The 24,632-nt window shown below is 45.7% G+C and overlaps 1 protein-coding gene across 1 annotated transcript in view; it reads right to left on the reverse strand.

The window, feature by feature from the left end:
* The window catches only part of LOC141092483 (probable cation-transporting ATPase 13A4), a 198,571-nt gene that overhangs the window by 132,134 nt on the left and 41,805 nt on the right, over positions 1-24,632 (reverse strand). The gene's annotated exons all lie outside the window — the stretch shown is intronic.

Below are 24,632 nucleotides of genomic sequence, written 5' to 3' on the forward strand. Positions count from 1 at the left end.
GGTTGCACTGATAAATTAAACAATAATTACATGATATGTTATATCTTTCTAAAAACTAAACCTGTTATAGAAATCACAGTGCATTATACACTGCATACGAACGCTGAACTGTGCATCTCATTTAGCGCAAAAATGAGTCCAACAACCCTATTCAGACTCTCTTTTTCTACTTTAAAGTTATGGATATTCTGCTACAATATCAAAAAGTTCTAACAATATTAAATGTAAAGAGGCTATTATGCTATTCATTATTATTCTTCTCTTTTCCTTCATGTAACAACTTATCTTGTTTTGTTTTTTCAAAAGTAAAGAATTTACAAGAGAATGAAAATCTAAGAGTGATTAGCATATGTCAGGAAGCCTTGGGGATACCACTGTATTGCCTCATCTTCCCTAAATTAGCATATGGATATGGGTTGTACAGGTGGAATACACCCTTTATAAAGCTGCCATTACATTGTATTTGGTGTTGTCATGTATCTAGGCAATTAATTCTCCAATCCCAGTTCCTGTCACCTACTGATCTAATATTGTGTGAGTCAGTAAGTCTCCTTCTTTTTATGAGCAATTAAAGTGACTAGTGAAATACAGATCACACTGAGTTGCAGTGTAGAGACATAACATGAAGTTCATGGCCAAAAGTTCATCATAATCCCAAATCTTTAGCAAACACATCAATAATAAGTGCAAATTATTTTACTCAAGTCTTCCTTATGTATGTGATGGGTCTTTGGGCTACCCTACAAGAATCAAAGCACTTTTGCAACTTCTGCACCCTTTTTAACTAAAGTGAAGGAAATAATTATTTGATCCCTTGCTGATTTTGTAAGTTTGCCCACTGACAAAGACATGAACAGCCTATAATTTTAAGGGTAGATTAGTTTTAACATTGAGAGATAGAATATCAAAACTAAAATCCAGAAAATCACATTGTATAAATTATATAAATTTATTTGCATTTTGCAGTGAGATTTTGGCCAACAAACTCCTTCCCTCAGTAAGAGCACTGAAGATGGGTCATGGCTGGGTCTTCCAGCATGACAATGACCCAAAACACATAGCCAGGGCAACAAATGTTTGGCACCGTCCGTAAGAAGCATCTCAAGGTCCTGGAGTGGCCTAGCCAGTCTCCAGACTTAAACCCAATAGGAAATCTTTGGAGGAAGCTAAAATTCAATGTTGCCCAGCGACAGCCCCGAAACCAGAAAAATCTGGAGAATATCTCTATGGAGGAGTGGGCCAAAAATCCCTGCTGTACTGTGTGCAAAGTTGGTCAAGAACTATAGGAAACGTCTGACCTCTGTAATTGCAGACAAAGGTTTCTGTACCAAATATTAAGTTCTGTTTTTCTATTGAATCAAATACTTATTTCATACAATAAAATGCACATTAATTATTTAGAAATCATACAATGTGGTTTTTTGTTTATTTATTTTTAGATTCTGTCTTTCACAGTTGAAGTGTACTGACAATAAAAATTACAGATCTCTCCATTCTTTATGGCTTGCAAAATTGACAGTGTATCAAATACTTATTTTCCCTGCTGTATAAGTATTGCCGAATATTTGGGAGTGTTTCTATTTTATAATAATCTTATAATAATTAGACACACTCATAATTTAATTATGGTTGCTGTGTTAATACTCATAAGAATACAATGTAATAAAAATGGAATATGAAAAAGAAAAAGTACTAGGAGCTATGTTACACATTTCTTAATCTGAGTTACTCATACCATGAGGCAGCTTAAAACTTTAGCTATGTAAAAATTCTACCAGCTTTATGTAAATGCCATGACTGTCCAGGTCAGTGTTTCTCATCCCTGCTTTACAAGTAACCCTCAATAACTAAATATATACTGACAATAATTAATACTATCACAATGTCTGGTTGGTTAACGGATAAGCAGGTTTTGGCTAAACAACCAGACATTGTGATTGTAGACAAGGAGCAGAAGGCAGTAATGATAATAGATGTGGCAGTGCCAAGTGACGGCAACATCAGAAAGAAGGAATATGAGAAGCTGGAGAAATTACCAGGGCCTCAAAGGAGAAGTGGAGAACACGAGGAAGGTGAAGGCAACAGTGACACCAGTGGTGAGAGAAGCACTTGGAGCAGTGACCCTTAAGTTGGGACAATGGCTACAACTAGAGTTGAGCGAAACGGGGAGAAAAATTTCAAAAGTCGCTGACTTTTGGCAAAGTGGGTATCATGAAACGAAACCCGACCCTAGGATGAGGTCGGCCACGAGGTCGGCGACTTACGCGCCAAAGTCGCGTTTCATAAGTTTGTTTTGCGCTCTTTTTCAGCCAATCAGGATCCACGGACACTGTGGGCAACGTGATGACATAGGCACGGGTCACCACCATCTTTCAGAAGGGAATGCAAGTGATTGGCTTGCTTTGGTGGGCGTCACAGGGGGTATAAAAGGGCGTGCACGCCGACCGCCATCTTACTTCTGCCGATCTTAGCATAGGGAGAGGTTGCTGCTGATTCTGTAGGGAGAGCGTTAGGCAGGGAAGAAGAAAAAAAAACTGCTTCTACTGCTAGCGATTGTGCCTGTACAACACACCAGTCACTGTGTGTGCAGTGCAAGGGGAGGCTATATTATGGTGTATCAGTGGTGTTGGTTGTTGGGCTGCCTTCTAAGGCTTCCTGACAGCTGCATTGCTGTTTACCCACTGCTCTGCAAACTGCTTTTTTAAAAGCAATCCCAATTTTTTTTTTTTGGCCTGCTGAGGTACTGAGCTGCAAACTGCTTTTTTAAAAGCAATCCCAATTTTTTTTTTTGTCCTGCTGAGGTACTGAGCGTGCATTTTTTCACACCATATAGCGGTGTACGCTCCTCACACAGTACCGTGTAACGGCTGTTATCATAGCCACAGTGAAGCTATCTGTGTCACTCTGTGAGAATAAGTCGAGGACATGTTCCGTTCTTACAGACCTGCACTCTAGGGAGATTCCTACTCTGCCCAATTCTACATACACCTTGTAGTTTGTGATACACTAGCCAATTTCTGCCTGTGACATAGCGCTGTGATATTCAGTGGGCCTCACACAATCCAAAAGTGTCCAGTGTCCACAAGTGTCTGCAGAAATTCAAAATCTCCCTTATCCTCTAGTCACTTTGGTCACAGCTGTGCCATCGAGCCTGTGGCATAGCGCTCAGATATTCAGTGGGCCTCACACAATCCAAAAGTGTCCAGTGTCTGCAGAAATTCAAAATCTCACTTATCCTCTAGTCACTTTGGTCACAGCTGTGCCATCGAGCCTGTGACATAGCGCTCAGATATCCAGTGGGCCTCACACAATCCAAAAGTGTCCAGTGTCCACAAGTGTCTGCAGAAATTCAAAATCTCCCTTATCCTCTAGTCACTTTGGTCACAGCTGTGCCATCGAGCCTGTGACATAGCGCTCAGATATTCAGTGGGCCTCACACAATCCAAAAGAGTCCAGTGTCTGCAGAAATTCAAAATCTCACTTATCCTCTAGTCACTTTGGTCACAGCTGTGTCATCGAGCCTGTGACATAGCGCTCAGATATTCAGTGGGCCTCACACAATCCAAAAGTGTCCAGTGTCTGCAGAAATTCAAAATCTCACTTATCCTCTAGTCACTTTGGTCACAGCTGTGCCATCGAGCCTGTGACATAGCGCTCAGATATTCAGTGGGCCTCACACAATCCAAAAGTGTCCAGTGTCTGCAGAAATTCAAAATCTCACTTATCCTCTAGTCACTTTGGTCACAGCTGTGCCATCGAGCCTGTGACATAGCGCTCAGATATTCAGTGGGCCTCACACAATCCAAAAGTGTCCAGTGTCCACAAGTGTCTGCAGAAATTCAAAATCTCCCTTATCCTCTAGTCACTTTGGTCACAGCTGTGCCATCGAGCATGTGACATAGCGCTCAGATATTCAGTGGGCCTCACACAATCCAAAAGTGTCCAGTGTCTGCAGAAATTCAAAATCTCACTTATCCTCTAGTCACTTTGGTCACAGCTGTGCCATCGAGCCTGTGACATAGCGCTCAGATATTCAGTGGGCCTCACACAATCCAAAAGTGTCCAGTGTCTGCAGAAATTCAAAATCTCACTTATCCTCTAGTCACTTTGGTCACAGCTGTGCCATCGAGCCTGTGACATAGCGCTCAGATATTCAGTGGGCCTCACACAATCCAAAAGTGTCCAGTGTCTGCAGAAATTCAAAATCTCACTTATCCTCTAGTCACTTTGGTCACAGCTGTGCCATCGAGCCTGTGACATAGCGCTCAGATATTCAGTGGGCCTCACACAATCCAAAAATGTCCAGTGTCCACAAGTGTCTGCAGAAATTCAAAATCTTCCTTATCCTCTAGTCACTTTGGTCACAGCTGTGCCATCGAGCATGTGACATAGCGCTCAGATATTCAGTGGGCCTCACACAATCCAAAAGTGTCCAGTGTCTGCAGAAGTTCAAAATCTCACTTATCCTCTAGTCACTTTGGTCACAGCTGTGCCATCGAGCCTGTGACATAGCTCTCAGATATTCAGTGGGCCTCACACAATCCAAAAGTGTCCAGTGTCTGCAGAAATTCAAAATCTCTCTTATCCTCTAGTCACTTTGGTCACAGCTGTGCCATCGAGCCTGTGACATAGCGCTCATATATTCAGTGGGCCTCACACAATTCAAAAGTGTCCAGTGTCTGCAGAAATTCAAAATCTCACATATCCTCTAGTCACTTTGGTCACAGCTGTGTCATCGAGCCTGTGACATAGCGCTCAGATATTCAGTGGGCCTCACACAATCCAAAAGTGTCCAGTGTCTGCAGAAATTCAAAATCTCTCTTATCCTCTAGTCACTTTGGTCACAGCTGTGCCATCGAGCCTGTGACATAGCGCTCAGATATTCAGTGGGCCTCACACAATCCAAAAGTGTCCAGTGTCTGCAGAAATTCAAAATCTCACTTATCCTCTAGTCACTTTGGTCACAGCTGTGCCATCGAGCCTGTGACATAGCGCTCAGATATTCAGTGGGCCTCACACAATCCAAAAGTGTCCAGTGTCTGCAGAAATTCAAAATCTCACTTATCCTCTAGTCACTTTGGTCACAGCTGTGCCATCGAGCCTGTGACATAGCGCTCAGATATTCAGTGGGCCTCACACAATCCAAAAGTGTCCAGTGTCCACAAGTGTTTGCAGAAATTCAAAATCTCACTTATCCTCTAGTCACTTTGGTCACAGCTGTGCCATCAAGCCTGTGACATAGCGCTCAGATATTCAGTGGGCCTCACACAATCCAAAAGTGTCCAGTGTCTGCAGAAATTCAAAATCTCACTTATCCTCTAGTCACTTTGGTCACAGCTGTGTCATCGAGCCTGTGACATAGCGCTCAGATATTCAGTGGGCCTCACACAATCCAAAAGTGTCCAGTGTCTGCAGAAATTCAAAATCTCACTTATCCTCTAGTCACTTTGGTCACAGCTGTGCCATCGAGCCTGTGACATAGCGCTCAGATATTCAGTGGGCCTCACACAATCCAAAAGTGTCCAGTGTCTGCAGAAATTCAAAATCTCACTTATCCTCTAGTCACTTTGGTCACAGCTGTGCCATCAAGCCTGTGACATAGCGCTCAGATATTCAGTGGGCCTCACACAATCCAAAAGTGTCCAGTGTCCACAAGTGTCTGCATAAATTCAAAATCTCCCTTATCCTCTAGTCACTTTGGTCACAGCTGTGCCATCGAGCCTGTGACATAGCGCTCAGATATTCAGTGGGCCTTACACAATCCAAAAGTGTCCAGTGTCTGCAGAAATTCAAAATCTCACTTATCCTCTAGTCACTTTGGTCACAGCTGTGCCATCGAGCCTGTGACATAGCGCTCAGATATTCAGTGGGCCTCACACAATCCAAAAGTGTCCAGTGTCTGCAGAAATTCAAAATCTCACTTATCCTCTAGTCACTTTGGTCACAGCTGTGCCATCGAGCCTGTGACATAGCGCTCAGATATTCAGTGGGCCTCACACAATCCAAAAGTGTCCAGTGTCCACAAGTGTGTGCAGAAATTCAAAATCTCCCTTATTCTCTAGTCACTTTGGTCACAGCTGTGCCATCGAGCCTGTGACATAGCACTCAGATATTCAGTGGGCCTCACACAATCCAAAAGTGTCCAGTGTCTGCAGAAATTCAAAATCTCACTTATCCTCTAGTCACTTTGGTCACAGCTGTGCCATCGAGCCTGTGACATAGCGCTCAGATATTCAGTGGGCCTCACACAATCCCAAAGTGTCCAGTGTCTGCAGAAATTCAAAATCTCACATATCCTCTAGTCACTTTGGTCACAGCTGTGCCATCGAGCCTGTGACATAGCGCTCAGATATTCAGTGGGCCTCACACAATCGAAAAGTGTCCAGTGTCTGCAGAAATTCAAAATCTCACTTATCCTCTAGACACTTTGGTCACAGCTGTGTCATCGAGCCTGTGACATAGCGCTCAGATATTCAGCGGGCCTCACACAATCCAAAAGTGTCCAGTGTCTGCAGAAATTCAAAATCTCACTTATCCTCTAGTCACTTTGGTCACAGCTGTGCCATCGAGCCTGTGACATAGCGCTCAGATATTCAGTGGGCCTCACACAATCCAAAAGTGTCCAGTGTCCACAAGTGTCTGCAGAAATTCAAAATCTCCCTTATCCTCTAGTCACTTTGGTCACAGCTGTGCCATCGAGCCTGTGACATAGCGCTCAGATATTCAGTGGGCCTCACACAATCGAAAAGTGTCCAGTGTCTGCAGAAATTCAAAATCTCACTTATCCTCTTGTCACTTTGGTCACAGCTGTGCCATCGAGCCTGTGACATAGCGCTCAGATATTCAGTGGGCCTCACACAATCCAAAAGTGTCCAGTGTCCACAAGTGTCTGCAGAAATTCAAAATCTCCCTTATCCTCTAGTCACTTTGGTCACAGCTGTGCCATCAAGCCTGTGACATAGCGCTCAGATATTCAGTGGGCCTCACACAATCCAAAAGTGTCCAGTGTCTGCAGAAATTCAAAATCTCACTTATCCTCTAGTCACTTTGGTCACAGCTGTGCCATTGAGCCTGTGACATAGCGCTCAGATATTCAGTGGGCCTCACACAATCCAAAAGTGTCCAGTGTCCACCAGTGTCTGCAGAAATTCAAAATCTCCCTTATCCTCTGGTCACTTTGGTCACAGCTGTGCCATCGAGCCTGTGACATAGCGCTCAGATATTCAGTGGGCCTCACACAATCCAAAAGTGTCCAGTGTCTGCAGAAATTCAAAATCTCACTTATCCTCTAGTCACTTTGGTCACAGCTGTGCCATCGAGCCTGTGACATAGCGCTCAGATATTCAGTGGGCCTCACACAATCCAAAAGTGTCCAGTGTCTGCAGAAATTCAAAATCTCACTTATCCTCTAGTCACTTTGGTCACAGCTGTGCCATCGAGCCTGTGACATAGCGCTCAGATATTCAGTGGGCCTCACACAATCCAAAAGTGTCCAGTGTCTGCAGAAATTCAAAATCTCACTTATCCTCTAGTCACTTTGGTCACAGCTGTGCCATCGAGCCTGTGACATAGCGCTCAGATATTCAGTGGGCCTCACACAATCCAAAAGTGTCCAGTGTCCACAAGTGTCTGCAGAAATTCAAAATCTCCCTTATCCTCTAGTCACTTTGGTCACAGCTGTGCCATCGAGCCTGTGACAAAACGCTCAGATATTCAGTGGGCCTCACACAATCCAAAAGTGTCCAGTGTCTGCAGAAATTCAAAATCTCACTTATCCTCTAGTCACTTTGGTCACAGCTGTGCCATCGAGCCTGTGACATAGCGCTCAGATATTCAGTGGGCCTCACACAATCCAAAAGTGTCCAGTGTCTGCAGAAATTCAAAATCTCCCTTATCCTCTAGTCACTTTGGTCACAGTTGTGCCATCGAGCCTGTGACATAGCGCTCAGATATTCAGTGGGCCTCACACAATCCAAAAGTGTCCAGTGTCTGCAGAAATTCAAAATCTCACTTATCCTCTAGTCACTTTGGTCACAGCTGTGCCATCGAGCCTGTGACATAGCGCTCAGATATTCAGTGGGCCTCACACAATCCAAAAGTGTCCAGTGTCTGCAGAAATTCAAAATCTCACTTATCCTCTAGTCACTTTGGTCACAGCTGTGCCATCGAGCCTGTGACATAGCGCTCAGATATTCAGTGGGCCTCACACAATCCAAAAGTGTCCAGTGTCCACAAGTGTCTGCAGAAATTCAAAATCTCCCTTATCCTCTAGTCACTTTGGTCACAGCTGTGCCATCAAGCCTGTGACATAGCGCTCAGATATTCAGTGGGCCTCACACAATCCAAAAGTGTCCAGTGTCTGCAGAAATTCAAAATCTCACTTATCCTCTAGTCACTTTGGTTACAGCTGTGTCATCGAGCCTGTGACATAGCGCTCAGATATTCAGTGGGCCTCACACAATCCAAAAGTGTCCAGTGTCTGCAGAAATTCAAAATCTCACTTATCCTCTAGTCACTTTGGTCACAGCTGTGCCATCGAGCCTGTGACATAGCGCTCAGATATTCAGTGGGCCTCACACAATCCAAAAGTGTCCAGTGTCTGCAGAAATTCAAAATCTCACTTATCCTCTAGTCACTTTGGTCACAGCTGTGCCATCAAGCCTGTGACATAGCGCTCAGATATTCAGTGGGCCTCACACAATCCAAAAGTGTCCAGTGTTCACAAGTGTCTGCAGAAATTCAAAATCTCCCTTATCCTCTAGTCACTTTGGTCACAGCTGTGCCATCGAGCCTGTGACATAGCGCTCAGATATTCAGTGGGCCTCACACAATCCAAAAGTGTCCAATGTCTGCAGAAATTCAAAATCTCACTTATCCTCTAGTCACTTTGGTCACAGCTGTGCCATCGAGCCTGTGACATAGTGCTCAGATATTCAGTGGGCCTCACACAATCCAAAAGTGTCCAGTGTCTGCAGAAATTCAAAATCTCACTTATCCTCTAGTCACTTTGGTCACAGCTGTGCCATCGAGCCTGTGACATAGCGCTCAGATATTCAGTGGGCCTCACACAATACAAAAGTGTCCAGTGTCCACAAGTGTCTGCAGAAATTCAAAATCTCCCTTATCCTCTAGTCACTTTGGTCACAGCTGTGCCATCGAGCCTGTGACATAGTGCTCAGATATTCAGTGGGCCTCACACAATCCAAAAGTGTCCAGTGTCTGCAGAAATTCAAAATCTCACTTATCCTCTAGTCACTTTGGTCACAGTTGTGCCATCGAGCCTGTGACATAGCGCTCAGATATTCAGTGGGCCTCACACAATCCAAAAGTGTCCAGTGTCTGCAGAAATTCAAAATCTCACTTATCCTCTAGTCACTTTGGTCACAGCTGTGCCATCGAGCCTGTGACATAGCGCTTAGATATTCAGTGGGCCTCACACAATCCAAAAGTGTCCAGTGTCTGCAGAAATTCAAAATCTCACTTATCCTCTAGTCACTTTGGTCACAGCTGTGTCATCGAGCCTGTGACATAGCGCTCAGATATTCAGTGGGCCTCACACAATCCAAAAGTGTCCAGTGTCTGCAGAAAATCAAAATCTCACTTATCCTCTAGTCACTTTGGTCACATCTGTGCCATCAAGCCTGTGACATAGCGCTCAGATATTCAGTGGGCCTCACACAATCCAAAAGTGTCCAGTGTCTGCAGAAATTCAAAATCTCACTTATCCTCTAGTCACTTTGGTCACAGCTGTGCCATCGAGCCTGTGACATAGCGCTCAGATATTCAGTGGGCCTCACACAATCCAAAAGTGTCCAGTGTCTGCAGAAATTCAAAATCTCACTTATCCTCTAGTCACTTTGGTCACAGCTGTGCCATCGAGCCTGTGACATAGCGCTCAGATATTCAGTGGGCCTCACACAATCCAAAAGTGTCCAGTGTCCACAAGTGTCTGCAGAAATTCAAAATCTCCCTTATACTCTAGTCACTTTGGTCACAGCTGTGCCATCGAGCCTGTGACATAGCGCTCAGATATTCAGTGGGCATCACACAATCCAAAAGTGTCCAGTGTCTGCAGAAATTCAAAATCTCCCTTATCCTCTAGTCACTTTGGTCACAGCTGTGCCATCGAGCCTGTGACATAGCGCTCAGATATTCAGTGGGCCTCACACAAACCAAAAGTGTCCAGTGTCTGCAGAAATTCAAAATCTCACTTATCCTCTAGTCACTTTGGTCACAGCTGTGCCATCGAGCCTGTGACATAGCGCTCAGATATTCAGTGGGCCTCACACAATCCAAAAGTGTCCAGTGTCCACTAGTGTGAGCAGAAATTCAAAATCTCCCCTGTCCTATAGACACCTTGTACCTTGTTTTGCATTACTATATAGTTTGTTGGATTTTGTCTACATTTCTACCAAAAATGAGGAAGGCTGGTGGAAGAGGCCGTGGAATTGGGTGGGGGTTGGCAGCCTGTAATGATGGTGTTGGTGGTGGATCTGATGGTAGTGGCAAGAGCAAAATAGGACCGAATGCAGGAGGTGTTGAGCCTGCGTCATCGTCTGGCTCCATAAGGTTTCGAAGGCTTAGTTTTCTAGGAGTTGGCAAACTGCTTTTAAAGCCAGAGCATCAGGAAAAAGTTTTGTCTTACATTGCTCACTCAGCCTCCAGCTCTATCGCCTCCTCTTCTTCAGTTGTAAAAAGTAAAAGCACTGAGTCGTCATTGGAGACTCATGTTCATGAACCACACCTTTCCTTGTGTCCTTCACCCCAACCAAGATTGAAGGATGACGCAGGCCATACTACTGATTACTCCATGGAGCTGTTTTCACATACCATGCCTGTATTATCAAGTCAAATGGTGAATTACTCAGGCCAAGATGAATCTGACATGGAGTGCACTGATGCACAGCCGCTGATGGATGATTCTGCTGGTACATTCACTCAGAGCACTACATTGTCCTCGCAGTGTACAGAGCCAGATTCTGACCCTGATGAGACTCAGGTGCCCCTTCCCGCACACTATACCACCATACACGGTGACACAGAGGAAGGTGCACATGACATTGAAGAGGAGGTGATGGATGACCCAGTTTTTGACCCAGATTGGCATCCATTGGGGGAAGATGGTGCTGCTTACAATAGCTCAGATGAGGAGCATCCACAGCAGACATCGACATCGCAACAGCTGTTATCTGGCAGGCCCGGAGCACTCCAAAGACAGGTTCCAAAAATCAAAAGAGTTGCTGGACAGCTTGTCCAGAGGGTCAAAAGATCACAGCGTGCTAGGCCGCAAAATGTCTGCCAAAGTAGGAAGAGTGCAGTGTGGCACTTTTTTGAACAAAATCCTCATGATCAGGCCAAGGTTATCTGTAAGAAGTGCGCAAAGACCTTTAGCCGGGAGAAAAATCTGAAAAATTTGAATACCAGTTGCATGCTTAGACATTTAAACACCATGCACTTGCAAGCGTGGACACAACACCAAACCTCAAGTGCCACATGTGCAACTGATCACAACGAAGGTAGTCAGCAACGCTACATTGTTTCCCCCACTGTAAGCCCACCGGTTAGCACAGCAGCAAATGTTGAGGTGTCGTTGCAAGGCCACAGCAGTCAAGGAATCCCACTGTTATATCAACGAAAGACTGATTCTAGGCCATCAGAAAGAACACCAACTCCATCACCATCATCAACCCTCTCTCAGTCCGCCCTGTCCACCGCTACTTCCACCATATGCAGCTCTCAAGTCCAGCTCACCCTCCCAGACACTATGAGTAGGTCAAGAAAGTACTCAGTCTCTCATCCGCGTACATTGGGTTTGAACGCCCACATTGCCAAACTAATCTCGTTTGAGATGATGCCCTTTCGGTTGGTGGAAAGCGCAGCTTTCCGCGAACTCATGGCCTATGCAGTACCACGCTATGACCTACCCAGTCGCCACTTCTTCTCTCGCAAAGCCATCCCAGCCCTCCACCATCATGTGAAAGACCGCATTGTCCATGCACTCAAGCAGTCAGTGAGCGGAAAGGTGCACCTCACAACTGATGCATGGTCCAGTCGGCATGGCCAGGGCCGTTACGTGTCCATCACTGCGCACTGGGTTAATGTGGTAGATGCAGGGTCCACAGGGGACAGCGGTGGTGGGACAGTGCTGCCTAGCCCACGGTATAGGAAACAGTTTGCTGTAGGCGTTCAACCCTCCTCCTCCTCCTCCTCCTCCTCCAGAAGCGAAAGCTCGTCCACAGAGCGCAGTCGTACGAGCACTCCATCTGCAGCTGCCACTGTTGCACACGAGGTGTCCCCCTATCAAGCAGCTAGTGGAAAGCGTCAGCAGGCTGTGTTGCAGATGATGTGTTTGGGCGACAGACACACCGCCGAGGTGCTGGCCGAGTACTTGAAGCGACAAACTGAGTCATGGCTGGGCAGTGTACATCTTGAGGCAGGCAAGGTAGTTAGTGATAACGGCCGTAATTTTGTGGCAGCCATAGCCCTTTCAAAACTCAGCCACATACCTTGCTTGGCTCACACCTTGAACCTGGTGGTGCAGTGCTTCCTCAAAAATTATCCGGAGTTAACAGCCCTGCTCCAGAAGGTGCGAAGACTGTGCGCGCACATCCGCCGGTCGCCTGTACACTCCGTTCGTATGCAGAAGCTGCAGCGATTGCTCCACCTTCCCAACCACCGCCTCATTATCGACATTGCAACAAGGTGGAACTCCACCCTGCACATGGTGGAGCGGCTGTGCGAGCAGAGGCAGGCCATAATGCATTTGTGGGAGGATACACGGCCAGGCACTTTGAGAGCAGACATGGAGTTGACAGGTGTGCAGTGGTCGAAGCTGAAAGACCTCTGTAAAGTCCTTCAGTGTTTTGAGGAATGCACACGGCTGGTAAGCGCAGACGACGCCATCCTAAGCATGAGCATCCCACTTATGCGTCTGCTCATGCAAACTTTGACGCACCTTAAGGAGCAGGCTTCTGCAGCCAATGTTGATGAGGGGGAAGAGGAGGAGGGAATCCTTGATGACATTCAGCCATTGTCTGCTCAGCGACCTCTCCTGGACGAGGTGGAGGAAGAAGAGGAGGAGGAGGAGGAGGATGATGGGGATGATTACTTAGGGGAGGAGGATGCATCTCGTGGGGCAAGTGAAAATGTTGGCGTGGCAAGGTCTGGTACAGGGTTTGTGCGTGACTGGAGGGATGTGGATTTGCCAGAAAGTGCTCCTCCAACCAGCACTCGCAGTGCATCACTGACACCGGGAACATTGGCCCACATGTCAGATTATGCCTTGCTGATCCTAAAAAGGGACCCCCGCATTGCCAAAATGATGAACGATGACGACTACTGGTTGGCCAGCATCCTGGATCCACGCTATAAAGGCAAATTACAAAACATCATGCCACAGGAGAACCTTGACCTAATATTGGCTAATAAACAAGCAACTCTGGTAAGTCGGTTGCTTGAGGCATTCCCAGCACACAGCAGCGGTGATGGTTCTCACACGAGCCGTACGGGCCGGGGTCAGCTTGGCAGAGGTGTTCGTGGTGCACACAGCAGAAGTGGCGTTGGAGACAGGGGTTTCATGACAATGTTGTGGACTGATTTTTCAAGTACCGCTCACACAACTGGTAATACTGCATCGATGGAAAGTGACAGGAGACGGCAGTTGTCAACTATGGTTACAAACTACTTTTCCTCCCATATCGATGTTCTCCCACACAGGTCATTCCCCTTTGACTATTGGGCCGCTAAACTGGACACCTGGCCTGAATTGGCACAATATGCCTTACAGGAGCTCGCTTGCCCAGCTGCAAGTGTGCTATCGGAAAGAGTCTTCAGTGCAGCTGGATCAATCCTGACAGAAAAAAGGACCCGTCTGTCAACCCAAAATGTGGATGATCTAACCTTCATTAAAATGAACCACGCATGGGTTTCCAAGGATTTTGTCCCACCTTCCCCTGATGACACATAGGGTGACAGAAAAATGGCTTGCTTTGGTCCACCTCTTCCTGGGACTTGACCTATTTCACCTTTTGCATCAGCTGAATGTCCAACATCAACATATGCCACTTTCTAAAACTCCCTAACTGTGCTGCCTCCCCCCCCCATGGCCAGGGTCACCACCTAGCGCACGACACCGTGCGAGTGCCGTTGCCCTGGACAGGTGGGTAGGCCGACTCTTGGGCGCGGGCACTGGCACAGGGTCCCTCATAGTGCAATCAAGTGTCTCTGACAGTGGTGGTGCACACCCACCGTCAGACACACCGCCATACTATGAGGGGCCCAGTGCCAGTACCGACGCCCACGAGTGGGCCCCTCTTGCTTGGGCAGGGCCCCAGCATTTGCAATCTTTACCTCTCCCTGCTCCTCCGCTGTGTAGTCTGGGCCGTTAAATCCATACTGTGCCTGACACCGTTTGAGCCTGCCTCCTGATGTATAGACACATATTTTGAATGTGTACGCTATCCATACATGTTATCCGGGGATACGGTACCCTTTCTAACCTTTGTGCAATCACGTGCAATCCATACTGGGTCTAACACCATCTGAGCCTGCCTCCTGATGTATAGACATATATTTTGAATGTTTACGCTATCCATACATGTTATCCGGGGATACGGTACCCTTTCTAACCTTTGTGCGATCACGTGCAATCCATACTGGGCCTGACACCGTTTGAGCCTGCCTCCTGATGTATAGACATATATTTTGAATGTGTACGCTATCCATACATGTTATCTGGGGATACGGTACCCTTTCTCACCTTTGTGCAATCACGTGTAATCCATACTGGGCGTGAGAACGGCTGGCGAGCTGTTAAGCAAGCTACAGCACCTGTGGTTTGCACACGTAAGTTTTTCATTTTTTCAGGAATGACGGTTAGGCCTAATTCCGGAACTGCGGTTGACCTGCACTTACTGGGAAATCATTGTTCGCGGGTAATAATTGTAATCAGTGATCCCCATCACTAACGTTGTTCAGTGGGTTATCTGCACCTGTAAACGCTGGCCTTTTCAGTGTAGCGCACATGCAGCCACGGACATGTAAGGGCATGACACACCAGTTATTGGCCAATCTCATGTGCCAGAGCCTCACGTGTCCCTCTAGTAAGCCGGACTCGGACCGCGGGGCATGACGGAGTCTCGTTCGTTAACGGAATTAAGCTTGCAATGTGTGCATCTGTTCTGTAGCTGGCATGGTTGAGGTTTCCCAGGTGGAGTCGAATTTAACCGTAGGCTCCACTCCTGGTGGTGCCCTTCTGGACATTCCTTTAAGGTTCAGCTTTGCAACCATACTGCCCACGTAAAACAAACACTTTGCCTTCATGAACGCTGTTTGGAGGGTCATGACTCGTGGGAATAACGCCGCCCAATCAGTTAACCTGCTAGAGAGATCGTTCGTTGCTCCCAAGCATGACATCACACTCCCTAGGAGGAAGGTAATGCCACTGTGGCGACCGTACTCCTGGGGGCGACACAAGTGCACTGATGCCCAGCCACTGCTCGATGAATCTGCTGGTACATTGACCCAGACCACTACATTCCCCTCGCACGCTACTCGGCCTGAATCTGACCCTGATGAAACTCAGGTTACCCTTCCCATATACAGTTCCATCTTACACGGTGACAAAGAGGAAGCTGCAGATGAAAGTGCAGGTTCGGCCCACCCGCCATCAGACACACCACCGTACTATCAGGGGCCCTGTGCCAGTGCCGTCGCCAACGAGTGGGCCCCCCCTGCTTGCTCAGGATCACAGCACTTGCAAAGTTGAAATACTGTGCAGTGAGATGGAAGATGGGGACGACGAGGAGTCCAGACAAGTACAGGGATTCCCTAGCGAGGAGACTTATTTAATTGTTTTCAATGTTGGGACAGCAATTTTTGGGGAGCACTATACTCTGGAGAATGATAGATGGGGCCCACCATACACTGGAACATTCCAAAGGTGGACATCAGACACTGGAGCAGCATTTACAGGGCCCATTATACACTAGAGCATTAGAAATGGGGCCCATTATGTTTGGAGCATTATTTGGGCCCATAAGACAGTGGAGCTTCATCCATGGGGACCAACATATACTGTAGCATTATGTGGAGCTCATCATATACTGTTTCAAACATTATATGGGACCAATGATTCTGTATGGAGAAATAGATGGGCCTCGTCATGAGATGTAAAAAGTGAAGTATTTTTCATTGTACTATACCGCTATTTCTCTGCCGTATCGGAGCATGATGAGTTGTGGTATGTGTTAAAGGGGCGCTCTTTTGCCCAGGGCACATTAAAACCTGGAGCCAGCCCCCCCCCACAACTGTAGCCAAATAACCCCCATTTTTCAGTGCGTAACTTGTATTATGAAGTTAATTAGGGTTGACAAGCTTAAGTAAGAAGAATTGATGCTTTTGGCATTCAAATGGGCACTGTAGGTGTGTTTCCTGTCCTCCTCTCACTGCCGACTTTTATTCCCCATTGACTTACATTGGGTTTCGTGTTTCGGGACGACCCCGACTTTTCCCTATAATCGGACGATCTTGCTCGACCCGACTTTTGGAAAAGTCAGGTTTCACGAAACGAAACGCGACCCTAAAAAACCAAAAGTCGCTCAACTCTAGCTACAACCAGTGTCAGACTGGAGAACATTGGGCCCACTGGAGGATTTGATTCTGAAGGCCCACATTTATCCCCTACTAAAGAGCCCCATAGCAACTGCAAGGTTTGCACTATGAACTCTACTGAAGGAGAAGCCAGGGCCCACCGGAGGACTCTCCGGTTCTCTGGTGGGCCAGTCCAGCCCTGGCTACAACAGATCTCAGTAGTAACATCTGAACTCTCTGTGCAGAAAAGCGCAATGCTGGGAACAACTAAGATCCTGCGCAGAACCCTCAAACTCCCAGGTCTCTGGTAGAGGACCCGAGAATGAGGAAGGACAAAAAAGACCACCCGCACTGGGGGTGAGAAGGAAGTTTTTTTTTATACTGACAATAAATCCCATGTGCAAAATTATAAAAATCTAAATTATTGACATATGGGATTACCGTAATTCAGTTAAAACAGTAAATAAAATTGCAAATTTTGCTGTATACCCAATTTGTATTCCGCTCGTCAAACAGATGTGACCCTTGAGTTCTGGCCTCTTCTGCCTGGTCAATAGCAGTAATAATCTGGATAGGGTACTAATCCAAAGTTAATGATCATTTAGTGGTGTTTGGATCACTAAAGGCCTCGTCTCACATAGAGAGATCGCTAGCGAGATCGCTGATGTGTCACCGATTTTGTCTCACATAGATCGCCAGCGATCTCGCTACATGTGACATATAGCGGCGATGGCCCCCTCGCTGGATATTGCTGATCGTGCTCACATGTCCTGGGCCATTTTTTCATTGGCGGCGGCCCACTGGCCAGCATGCATCGCTGTGTTTGACGTCAACGAGTGACCTCGTTGGCGACGCAGAACTCAGGGACGCAGGCTGGAATCGTTCAGAATAACTGCTGTGTGACAATGCACCAGCGATCCTTACTAGGTCGTATCGTTTTCGGGATCTCTGGTGCGTCGTTGAAGGGATCTGCCTGTTTGGCAGCTTACTAGCGACCATGTAGAGATGCACCAGCGATCCCTACCAGGTTGTATCGCTGTCGGGATTGCTGGTGCGTCGCTATGTGGAACGGGACCCTAAGTGCGCTATTTAAATGCTTCCAGATTGTCCGTTGACTTTAAACGTCTGGGCACTTCTGCTCCTACTCTGCAGTAACATTACAAATTGATAGCATATAGGAGCTCAGCTACAGATGATCATGTATCTATGGGAGTGGATATTTTGGCCATCAGAGACAACAAGAGCCTCCATAGAAAAGGCACATATAGTTTACTGTTATGAGTTCATTTTCCCCTTCACCATTGAGGTCTAATGAACTCCCTCTTCTGGTGAAGGAAGGTAGTGAGGCTGATTACCAAGCACCTGAGCTGGGAGAGGATGACTGGGCGACGGGGATCTCTGACTGGATATAAGGCAGCCGATGCCCTTCTGCCTCGCTGGTGATTTCTCTGTGGAATTCTAGGAGACCAGTCTGATTCCTGCTCCTCAAAAGCTAAGTTTTCTGCTTTGCCTTTTTGCATTTGTGTTTTGGTTTTAGTTTGCCTTGCTTTTCTGGATTCTGCCATTCCCTACTGGGGTGAGCTGAATTCCTTTTTTGTCGGTTTGCTCTGTCTTTAGAAAATACCTGAGTACTGACAAAGTCTTTTTGAAGCCTAGTGTCTTCAGGGCCTTTTTCCCTGTCAGTCTGTTGGCTCTTATTTTTATAGGGTTTTTCGCGGATTGCAGACAGCAGCTTTTGTATCCTGTCCTATCTAGTTAGCTTGGGCCCCATCATTTGCTCAGTCTATCTTTCTATTTGTGTTAGTGTTTTTTCTCCTTGCTTCACCGTCATTATATGTTGGGGGCTGCCTTTTGCTTTGGGGTCTGCTCTGGGGCAGTTTAGATTTCCCTTTCTGTCTTTAGGCTAGGCAGTTCTCCGGCTGTGATCGAGGGGTCTAGGGCATCGTAGGAATCCCCCACGGCTACTGCTAGTTGTTGTTGATAGGTTCAGGGGTCTGCAATCCGATAGCAGCCAACTTCTCTGGTTTTCTGGACTTAGCTAGCATTTCTGTTTTTGCCTCCTACGGTGACTCATTCATAACAGTTTACTACTGTCTGTTCCTTCTCCATCGTTGTATAAATAGCGTTAAAGAAGCCCTGTGTTTCATTAATAGGGAGCTCTGTCACCACTTCCACCTCCATACACAGTGGTGATGTGATCGTTATGAATAAGGAGGGCATAGGTGCTGCGGGACCAAAGGAGACTCAGACAGGACTTTTTTGCAACTAGGAGGCTGCATTTTCCTTTTACCTGAAGCTAGTATATAAATTCCAGTTACAAGTGAAATTAAAATAAAAATATTTCACTATTTCACTATTTAAATGCCCCCCGAGATCTTTAATGACCTATAGGAGGCTCAATATACAGTATATGAATGAAAATGACACTGTGAATCCTAGCCCCACCTCTGTAAAAAAAAATAGTGAATGCGAACTATATATAAAAAAAATTGTGTTGCAGAATGGGGAATGGCTCACAGCCCCCTTGCATGGCTCACAACCCCCACTGCATGGCTCACCCTCCCTTGTTGTTTCTTCATCCAAGCATCTCTGTCCCAGCACTGGCAGCCCCTTCCTGTGTTCAGCGATCACATGGTACTGCTCATTAAGGTAATTAATATGCGCTCCACGCCTATAGGAGTGGAGTCGCATGCATATTAATTACATTAATGAGCAGTACCATGTGACCGCTGAACACAGGAAAGAGCTGCCAGTTCTGGGACAGAGATGCAGGGATGCAGAAACAGCGACGGAGGGTAAGTATTGATGTCTTCTGGAAGATCCCTCCCCTGCCGGCTTTCTGGGACAATGACTTGTGTATAAGCAGAGGGAGGTGTTTTCAGCACAAAAAAATGTGCTGAAAATCTCGGCTTATACGCCAGTATATACGGAATACTTTCATCTGTTGCTAAATGTGAAAAAGCCTGCTGTATCCCACATTGTCATTTTGTTGCAGTGATATGAACCTGTCTGCAGACCTAAGGTACAGTAAAAAAAATTATAATTTTTCAGTTGCAAGAAGTTAGACAACCCACCATATCACACTTTGTCATTTGGTTTGGTTGATATTAAGCTGTAGAGGCCTGATCCATAGACCACAAAAAATTCTTCTATTATTAACGTTGTACAGTAATGGACCTGACTTCAAAATAGTTTGTAGCATCTAGTGTGTTATAGAGGCCTGATCCATAGGCCACAAAAATTCTTCTGTTCCTAGTGTCATACAGTAGGGGACCTGACTTTAAAATAGTTTGTAGCATCTAGTGTGTCATAGAGGCCTGATCCATAGGCCACAAAAAATTCTTCCGTCATTAATGTCATACAGTACGAGACCTGACTTCAAAATAGTTTGTAGCATCTATTGAGTTATAGAGGCCTGATCCATAGGCCACAAAAACTTCTTCTGTTCCTAGTGTCATACAATAAGGGACCTAACTTTACAATAGTTTTTAGCATCTAGTGTGTCATAGTCGCCTGATCCAGAGGCCACAAAAAATTCTTCTGTTATTAACTTCATACAGTATGGGATCTGACTTTAAAATTGTTTGTAGCATAACCTCTTTGACATACAGGCCTCATCCACACTCAAACAATTCTTTTTTTCTGTGACTAACACGATACAGCATGCCATATTTCAACTTTGTATTTACTGTTGCAGAAATTCAGCTGTTTGCAGAGGTGGTGCAGAGTTTAAAATCTAATTTTTTGTTGCTAATACTGTGCTCCTACCACACTATCTGAGCAACATGACTAGGAAATAGTGAGGCCGTGGTGGAAGGGGAATTAGGCTTGGTGTTCAAGGTGTACATGGGGTAGGTGGTAATGTTTGTGAAAGCACTAGTGAAGCAACGTCACGTCCTATGTAAAGATAACTGACAACTTATGTTACTGGACAGGCTGCACTACTACCTTTCTTTTGCAGATGTTCAGTGGCATTCTTTATTGATGATGCCCTAAAAGAGCAAGTACTAGGGTGGATGGCAAGTGCAGCTTCAAGTGGCCTCTCCTCCTCTTCCTCCACCTCAACATCACGCCCAGTACAGTCCACAGAGGTGGCATCCAAATTCCCCTTGCTTCCTGCCACGTCCCTTCTATCCAACAGTTCAATTGACTGTACGGAACCACAGATGGGTGAGTCTGAAGAGCTGTTCACACATTATTTGCCATGTTCATCAGAAGTCTACTCAATAGCTTCACAGAGTCAAGAGGAAGAAATCTGCACCGATGCCCAGAAATTTTTTATCTTGGATCCGGGGCAGGACAAAGTATTGTCCAAACAGCATTGTGACCCTCATCATCAGATGTTAACCTCTGGGGGGTGATCCTGATGAGACTCTGATATCTGAAGCTCACACAGACTATACTGTGCTGTCAGGCAAGAAGAGGAGGAGGGTAACTCCAGAGGTGAGTAATGTGATAGCACAGAGGATGATGTGATGTACATCCCAGTTGGCGTGAACATAGAGGCACATAGCTGAGTAGGTCATCTGAGGAGGAAGACGAGGAGGTTACATTGCGCCGTACATTGCAGACACGTAGTGATGCAGCCACGATGAGAGATGCATCCTCCTCAGCCATAACTGTGCCTGTGACCAGCTGCATCCGTGGGTCTGCAGCTTGCAGGGGTGGTAAGGGTTGCCTAGCCTGGGCCTTTTCTGACACTGAAAAGGATGATCCAACTCATGTAATCTGTTAACTTTGCAAAAAAAGTTGAGTCGAGGTAAAAGTGCAATAATTTGACTACTACATGTGTGAACCTTCACATGCGCAATCAATATGCTTTACTGTGGGAATCCCTCTGTGCAATAATGTGGACCAGTGGACCTCAACAACCATCAGCCACCCCATAAATCGCATCTGCTGCTTCTTCCTTCTCCTCTGTTACCGTGCCAACTATTGAGACGCAGGTCTTTGACTGCAGAACCTCGGGTTCTTTACCTGCTCCAGTCATGCTGACTGAGAGGCCGAATTTAGCTGTAACAGAAGTGGACATGCCTGCTGTTTTTGACTGATCTCAGAGAACGAGCACACCACAAGTTTCTCAATCCACAGTAATATCTCCACGTGCACCTCTCTCACAGTCTAGCAATTTGTCTTGTTCACCATACTCCGCCTCTCTCAGCACTGCAGCCAGCCCACGATAACGCAGTTGTGGTCACATAAAAGATTGTTTCCTCCTATGCATGACAAATCTAAGAGGTTGAACTCCACCATTTCCAATCTGTTGGCCATGGAAATGCTACATTTCCGCCTGGTAGATACAGATGGTTTCCGAAAGCTGATGGCTGTCGCATTCCCCCAGTACCAATTACCTAGTCACCATTACTTTTCTAAGAAAGGTGTGCCTGCGCTACACCAGCATGTTGGAGACAACATCACCCATTCCTTGGCAACATCTCTGTCTGAAAGAGTGCATTTAATCACAGACACTTGGACGAGTAAGCATGGCCAAGGGAATTACATCTCGCTGAATGGTCACTGGGTGACTCTGGTGGCTGTGCCAAGGGAGGGTGGATTACTGCGATAGAGGGTGGCTGGTGATAACAGGCAAACTGTTATCAAAGGTGCAAGATCCGAGGAAATAATGAAGGATGGAGAGGTGATGGGCGAACAACTGTCAGTTGAAGATGATAATCCTCCCCTCTCTGTTGTTTGTGGTTGGTGAGAGGGGATAGAGGAAACAAGCCTCATTGTTACCCAGCCACCAACAAAGCATAGGCTTGGACCTCATGGTAGAGCCCGACATATGCAACATGATCCCCATATATTTATTATTAGGAATAATGCTGACTACTGTGTTGACACTCTGTTAGATCCACGTTATAAAACTAAATTATGACAGATGATTCCTGCCCTAGAAAGGGATCCGCGAATGCTGGAGTATCTAAACACGCTTTTACACAACCTTATGATAGCTTTTCCCCAAGACAGCAGTGAAGCACACAGTTTGCATCGCAGCTGTAGATTTCCAACCTCCGGCACATCAATTTGTCAATGCCAAAACATTAGCAGCAGCAGTGGAAGTGGAAGAAGCAATTTCTGTGAGTCCTTTGACACATTTTTTAGACCAACTATTGCACCTGCACAACAGAGTCCAAGTCTTACACGTGGAGAGCGAATGGAAAGGATGGTGCAAGAGTATCTAGAACTGAATATCAATACTATCAGGGAGAGTTTGGATCCTTTCATATTTTGGTCATCCAAAATGGATGTGTTTTTTGAGTTTGTCTCACACACCTTGGAGGTTTTATTACAGTCATATGTTAAAGTTTGGGCACCCCTATTAATGTTAACCTTTTTTCTTTATAACAATTTTGGTTTTTGCAAAAGCTATTTCAGTTTCATATATCTAATAACTGATGGACTCAGTTATATTTCTGGATTCAAATGAGGTTTATTGTACTAACAGAAATTGTGCAATCTGCATTTAAACAAAATTTGACCGGTGCAAAAGTATGGGCACCCTTATCATTTTCTTGATTTGAACACTCCTAACTACTTTTTACTGACTTCCTGAAGCAGTAAATTGGTTTTGTAACCTCATTGAGCTTTGAACTTCATAGCCAGGTGTATCAAATCATGAGAAAAGGTATTTAAGGTGGCCACTTGCAAGTAGTTCTCCTATTTGATTCTCCTATGAAGAGTGGCATCATGGGCTCCTCAAAACAACTCTCAAATGATCTGAAAACAAAGATTATTCAACATAGCTTTTCAGGGGAAGGATACAAAAGTTGTCTCAGAGATTTAACCTGTCAGTTTCCACTGTGAGGAACATAGTAAGGAAATGGAAGAACACAGGTACAGTTCTTGTTAAGCCCAGAAGTGGCAGGCCAAGAAAAATATCAGAAAGGCAGAGAAGAAGAATGGTGAGAACAGTCAAGGACAATCCACAGACCACCTCCAAAGACCTGCAGCATCATCTTGCTGCAGATGGTGTCACTGTACATTGGTCAACAATACAGCGCACTTTGCACAAGGAGAAGCTGTATGGGAGAGTGATGCGAAAGAAGCCGTTTCTGCAAGCACGCCACAAACAGAGTCGCCTGAGGTATGCAAAAGCACATTTGGACAAGCCAGTTACATTTTGGAAGAAGGTCCTGTGGACTGATGAAACAAGGATTGAGTTGTTTGGTCATACAAAAAGGCGTTATGCATGGAGGCTAAAACACACAGCATTCCAAGAAAAACACTTGCTACCCACAGTAAAATTTGGTGGAGGTTCCATCATGCTTTGGGGCTGTGTGGCCAATGCCGGCACCGGGAATCTTGTTAAAGTTGAGGGTTGCATGGATTCAACTCAGTATCCAGCAGATTCTTGACAATAATGTGCAAGAATCAGTGATGAAGTTGAAGTTACGCAGGGGATGGATATTTCAGCAAGACAATGATCCAAAACACCGCTCCAAATCTACTCAGGCATTCATGCAGAGGAACAATTACAATGTTCTGGAATGGCCATCCCAGTCCCCAGACCTGAATATCATTGAACATCTGTGGGATGATTTGAAGCGGGCTGTCCATGCTCGGCGACCATCAAACTTAACTGAACTGGAATTGTTTTGTAAACAGGAATGGTCACAAATACCTTCATCCAGGATCCAGGAACTCATTAATAGCTACAGGAAGCGACTAGAGGCTGTTATTTTTTCAAAAGGAGGATCTACGAAATATTAATGTCACTTTTATGTTGAGGTGCCCATACTTTTGCACCGGCAAAAATTTTGTTTAAATGCAGATTGCACATTTTCTGTTAGTACAATAAACCTCATTTGAATCCAGAAATATAACTGAGTCCATCAGTTATTAGATATATGAAACTGAAATAGCTGTTGCAAAAACCAAAATTGTTATAAAGAAAAAAGGTTAACATTAATAGGGGTGCCCAAACTTTAACATATGACTGTATGTCTGGCAGCCAGTGTTCTCTCAGAACCTGTCTTCAACGCTGCTGGTAACGGAAAAGCACATCTAGCATTCCCCTGAAAGTGTAGATCGCCTAACTT

The sequence above is a fragment of the Dendrobates tinctorius genome, unplaced genomic scaffold, assembly GCF_039654945.1.
Source record: "Dendrobates tinctorius isolate UK_male_01 unplaced genomic scaffold, ASM3965494v1 ptg000060l, whole genome shotgun sequence".
Classification (NCBI taxonomy): domain Eukaryota; kingdom Metazoa; phylum Chordata; class Amphibia; order Anura; family Dendrobatidae; genus Dendrobates; species Dendrobates tinctorius.